This window comes from Lutra lutra, chromosome 11 (genome assembly GCF_902655055.1).
Source record: "Lutra lutra chromosome 11, mLutLut1.2, whole genome shotgun sequence".
Classification (NCBI taxonomy): Eukaryota; Metazoa; Chordata; class Mammalia; order Carnivora; family Mustelidae; genus Lutra; species Lutra lutra.
Window position 1 is genome coordinate 26,325,749 of NC_062288.1, and position 6,409 is coordinate 26,332,157.

A 6,409-nucleotide genomic window follows, 5' to 3' on the forward strand; every position below is an offset into this window, starting at 1 on the left:
TACACTTAAATAAGTGACATTAAATGGTATAATGGAAAGAATAAAGGAAACGTATTTATGGAGCCATGCTCAAATACTTTGGCAACCATTTATCACCCTTACTTTTTAATCATTAGAACCACTTTTCCCTCCATTTTGTAAAATGGTAGCATATCATTGCATGTCATATAATCATCTATCATCATATCAACTTTGTACAATGACAACATATCTAACTTGAGTGATAGCTGGACAAAGTTCATATGGTAGGTATCCAAAAAATATTTTACCACCAATGGTTTTATTCACAGGATTACAAAGATAAAGAATAATGTACATTTTTATACATTTAAAGTTCCTACTATTGACTCTGGCACATATGACACAAATTTTTCATTTCCCTTTCTTTTTATGTTTAAATGGAAATAAGTGTTTATTAATGTTAGTTTTATAAGAAAAGGCAAAAAAAAATCTCATTTTGAAAGTGCCATAAGGAAATCTTAGGGATTAAGCAGTGTGATTTTTTTTTAAATGACAAAAATAAAGTTATGTGATATCCATTCACACCAAAAATAATAGTTTTCAAATGGAATGCTGACCTCTGTATGGAACACTGAAATATAGAATAGCTTCAGATATGATGGAGAGAAATGGCCTATAAAGATGATCATGGGAAGATGCACATGACATAGTGTTGAACATGTAAAACAGATTACAAAATAATATATACAGGCTGATCAAATTTTAGAAACAAATATATATTATTATAAATAGAATCCTATTTGAAAGATCTATGCCAGACCATTGATATTTCTATGATGATGTGTTATTTTCTTTTTTTTTTTTTAAGATTTTTTTTTATTTATTTATTTGACAGAGAGAGATCACAAGTAGACAGAGAGAGAGAGAGGGAAGCAGGATCTCTGCCGAGCAGAGAGCCCGACGTGGGACTCGATCCCAGGACCCTGAGATCATGACCTGAGCCGAAGGCAGCGGCTTAACCCACTGAGCCACCCAGGCACCCTGATGTGTTATTTTCAATTTTAGCTTATAGTGTTATATTGTTTGGCATTCTTTGCATTTTTCATAGCTATAGGCATGTGTTACATTTTTATTATGAACACAAAACTTCGTGATGCATACACACATACACCTCTCAACAAGCTATTTGTTTATTGTGCACCAAGATAATACATGAAAGATAGTATTAAAGCACAAAATACCAGTTCCTTGTATGCAGTGACCTAGCTCACAAAAACCCAAAGTGGAAGTGGTGGCTCTACCTTCATGAAGATAAAGCTGACGTTGAGAAAGTCCAGGGGAGGGTAATTGAAGAGACACACAGAGGTATGCCTCCACTCACGTGTGGTTACTGACTACCAATGCTGCTGCCGTGCACTGACAGCAGAGGCAATCTGTGAGGCTCTCAGTTAAATAAATAAAGATAAATCTCACCCTTTATTCTACGCAGAATGAGAAGCAAAGGTAGTCAGGGACCGAGGTGATAGATAGCGTAAAGCTAAACTTCAGTATATGGCACCTACAGCCGCTCAGAGACTTTTTGGAGAATCCAGCTAGAATTAAGAAAGTTCGTGTCATTTTCAAGTGATAAATTGGAAATAGAAGATTTTGAAATGGCTTAATATGGAGTCATAAAAATTTTTATTCTACGTCACACAAAAAACGTTGGCAATGGTAAAGGGAAAAGTGCTATTTTTCATGTAGAGGAGAACACAGATTTTCTCTTCTAAACACTTCGTGAACATTTTGCATTTGTATATATTATGTTTTCTACTTAGATACACCCAAGAATGAGAGAGAACATTTGGAAAAACACAAACTCAAATTACCTGCTAATCCAATACTTCATGTTTAATTTACTTTCTCCCGCAACTGAATCTTGTCCTTCTAGGTTCAACCATAACACTGTCTGCCAAACCCATTGCCCCTATTTTTATCTGTGTTAAATGTGGGTACATGCATATACAATTTAGTAAAGTAACAAGAATAATTTAAAATCACTTGTCTATCATCTTATCATTATAGATGCTGCCATTTTATTTTATTGCCATTCTACAGTTTACTTTCTCACTTTTATTTTCACAGTAAGCACAAGTATTTTATATGTAACCTCAGCAATGTAACATGTTTTAATGGCAATAAAATGTATCTGAGTTTGTACTATACATCACTGTAAAGCTGGATATCTACATTTTGCAGTGTTTAAATATTATAAAATTACTTTGATAAACATAGTTGCATTATTTCCTCTGTAATGTAATTATTTCCTTACACTAGGTGAATTAGCCTTCTTGGTCACAATCTCAAGAATCAGTTATAATACTTGTAATAAATGAATTCCTGATACCACTTACCCTGCCCTAAACCAGACTTGCTTATAGAGTAAATGGCAGGTCAACTGTAATCAACATGTCTTCATTTGAAGTGTTGGCCAGGGTACCTGGGTGGCTCAGTGGGTTAAGCCTCTGCCTGCGGCTCAGGTCATGATCTCAGGGTCCTGGGATCGAGTCCCGCATTGGGCTCTCTGCTTGGCAGGGAGCCTTCTTCCTCCTCTCTGCCTGCCTCTCTGCATACTTGTGATCTCTCTCTGTCAAATAAATAAATAAAATCTTTAAAAAACAAAAAAAACGAAGTGCCGGCCAATCTTAATTTTAATTTTGGCTCTTATGCAGAAGTAACATTTTTTTTCTCACTCCATAGAATCATTTTTTCTATCTCTATTGTCATAGGATCTTAATGCATATTGTGTGCTGGTACTTACTGACCCTCATGTAGGAATTGTAGTGTATCTTAGTTGTAATCCTCAGAAGCATAATTCTACTAATCAAGATAGGCTAGGTATAGTAATGTCATGGTAATAAACAACATGAATATCCTAGTGATTTCTCAGACAAAAGCTTTATTTCTTTTTACCCCACATATCTACTGCTATTGGAGAGGGCATGGAAAAGGCCATTTTCAGAGCTAGACAGACTAATATCTAAAATCTAGCTACTCTTGGAAGCCAAAGCAGAAGAAAGTGTTCCTGTTATACTCTATGAAGAAACTAAAATATATGAAGCCAGAAAACCAACTACTAGTGATGCTCTGATGACACTTAAATTTTCATATGTAGTTGATGGAAGTTTAAATTCATGCAACCCTATTTTAAAGGCAATTCGATTATATATGTAAAGAGCTTCAGAAATAGTCATCTCAGTAATCCAGTAATTCCTTTTCTGGGGCTTTATTGTTTCCTCAAAGATTTTATTTAGTTTTTGACAGAGAGAGACAGTGAGAGAGGGAACACAAGCAGGGGGAGTGGGAGAGGGAGAAGCAGGCTCCCTGCTGGGCAGGGAGTCCGATGCGGGGCTCCATCCCAGAACCCTGACATCATGACCTGAACCAAGGCGGATGCTTAATGACTGAGCTTCCCAGGTGCCCTGGGGCTTTAAATAAATGGAGATTTCAACCTGTTTGGTGGATCTGTTTGCTTCAATGAAATAGTTGGAACTTTTCTTCCCCAAATTGGGAAAGTATCTTTTAAATGGTATGATTTAAATTTTGTTATATGAAGTATATGAAATTTATTCAAGGAGTCCAAAGGACTGTCAAAGACACAGACAGTGATTATGGTCGGTTATGTTATTACTCACGAATGTTTCCTCCCCCTCCCTAAGGAAGGATTACACTGTTTCACAGATGCAGACTTGGCCACATGACACACACTCATCAATGAAATAAATGCAGAAGTGATATGTGTTGCCTCTGGGCAGCAACTTTAAGTCCTTTCTGCAGTGACGACTGGCCGTGGTCCAGACTAAGGCTTTTCTATCAAGCTGAGTAAGCAGAGCTTCCTAGTACATTTAGAAAAGCAAAATCAAATAGAACAAACCTCTTAACCAAGGCCTACAAAGCTCTCCATATACACTCAGGCTCCTGTCTACCTCTGAACCTCATCTTCTACTACTCTTCAAACCTTCCTCTAGACACCAAACCTCTTCGTCACTTTCTTTCACCAAGCAGGGGCCACTCCATGTCTTTTATTTGTACATCCCTCCCCATGGAGTGTGTTTTTTTTTTTTTTCACCCTTGTTATGTTTTCCGTCTCTACTCAAATATGATCTTTAGGAAGATGTCTTCCCTGATCGTAGATCTAAAACCTCAGGTTATTCTTCTGAATTATCTCCCTACTCTTTTATTTTCATTCCTAAAACAACTGTTTTTTTTATTTTTAGAATTCCTTTACTTGTTTACTGCCTTATTATTCACTGCTATGTTCTTAGTGCTTAGAAAAGTACCTGACATGTAACATCTGTTCAGTAAATACGTGCAGGTTAAATTAATTAACAAATATTATAACTTCGAGAATGACCAAGTTTTACATTCTTACATTAATGGTTTGCTGTCTTGCTGCAAGGAATTTCCATAAATATCAACAAGCCGAAAATGAATTAACTCCTTGAATTATATATTTGAAAACAGGGAAGACAGAACATACAAATACAGCAAAAACACTAGTATAGGGGCGCCTGGGTGGCTCAGTGGGTTAAAGCCTCTGCCTTCGGCTCAGGTCATGATCCCAGGGTCCTGGTATCGAGCCCCGCATCGGGCTCTCTGCTCATCGGGGAGCCTGCTTCCTCCTCTCTCTCTGCCTGCCTCTCTGCCTACTTGTGATATCTCTCTCTGTCAAATAAATAAATAAAATCTTTAAAAAAAAACAAAAAAAAAACACTAGTGTATCTATCATTATATATATTTTAGCTATTTCATCCTGATATTTTAAAGAATGTGAATAAAGTACTTGTCATGGCAAAGCAAAATAAAAAATCTGTGGTAAAGAGCACAAGTTAGATGCAGTTCTTTAATAGTTATCACCACACCTGGTTTAACATTCCATTAATTTTTAGGTAACAGGAAGATATACAGATTGTTATGAAGATGAAATTAGAAATCTATACTCATTTCTTAGTATAGTGGCATATAGAAAGCCCTCAAAAATATTAACTGTTATGTATTATCTTTAATAAATATGTTTTAAATTTTGGGTATATAACACACCATTATGTAGAAGTAGATTAACTAATAAATATTTTCCAAATAAAATGTCTACTTAAAAACGAAAAAGTAGACATTACATTAGATATACACTTTAACTTAAGAATTTGGCCATTGTAAAATAAAACCCCCTTTCTCATAAGTACATAGAATCCATATAAGAAATTCCCACGGAATAATCAGGCTTTAGCATTTTTAGTGTTTTTTTTTTTAATGTACTGCATTCTTTATCACAAGAATATAAATATGTTAATTTAAATTGAAACATTAGTAGAATATGCCTAAAATGTACTATTCCACTTTCTGCCCTGCATAAAATCCAGCTCTTTCATAACTATCAGTATATCTTCAAATCACGAGCATTACTTAAAATATTCATGACGAGATAAATATAATTTTGTCTTCCTAATTTTAACAAGATATTGTTTTGATTTTTTCCTGTCTTCTTTAAAACTCATTGATTCATTGTACATTTTCTTCTCACAAAGTATACAAAATTGGTTACAATAAAAGTATACATGACAATAGGTAAAATACATTTAAGCGTCGGGAAGGAAGAAGAAGAAATGACAGAGGGCCCCCCCCCTCCCTTTAGTAACGCTTCCTGGGAGAGCCTTGGCCGAAATTCGGTCACATGGCAAACTGCGCTGAAAGGGACCCTGGGATACATGGCCTCTTAGGCTCTACGTGCCCAGCTAAATACTGGGGATTTTATAACTAAGGAGAAAGTGGAGAATGGATTTGGGGGAACACTAGCAAACTCTGTGATAAAGGCGATTTATACCTCTGCGGAAAATATTTAAGTCTTTTTTCCCTTCGTACTATTCACAATTGTTCACAACTTTGAGGAAAATATTTAGCACGTAACATTGCACTGTCCTTTCAATATAATGCTACTATCACTAGGTGAGTTATAGAATTATATCAATACTTGCTTTAAGTACGTATTGTAATAAGACTAGTTTGTTATCTCCCCACACTGTTGCTACAAGGAAAATAGGTTCTTTAAGGATATCCATCTAAAAACAGATGGAACAGATCTAGAGCAGTGTTTTGCTCCCAGACAATCAGGCTGGCAGGAACTGAACAAGAACGTGGGATCCAGCCAACCAGCTGGTTGGGATAAAGGCCAAAAAGAGGTTACACCTAGGGTCAAACTCAAAAACTTAAGTAGGATATAGCAAAGAATGGAGATGGGAGGCAGAACCATTTAAGGAAGACAGAACATCCCTAACAAAGTTATCAAGGCAAGAGACAAAGGAACAAATGAAAAGAAACAAACAATGAAACAAATCACTGTTATTTCAAGCAGCTAACATGGTATTTCTTTGTCTGAAGCACAGTTAGTGAAGAGGGAAGAGGTATTCAGTGA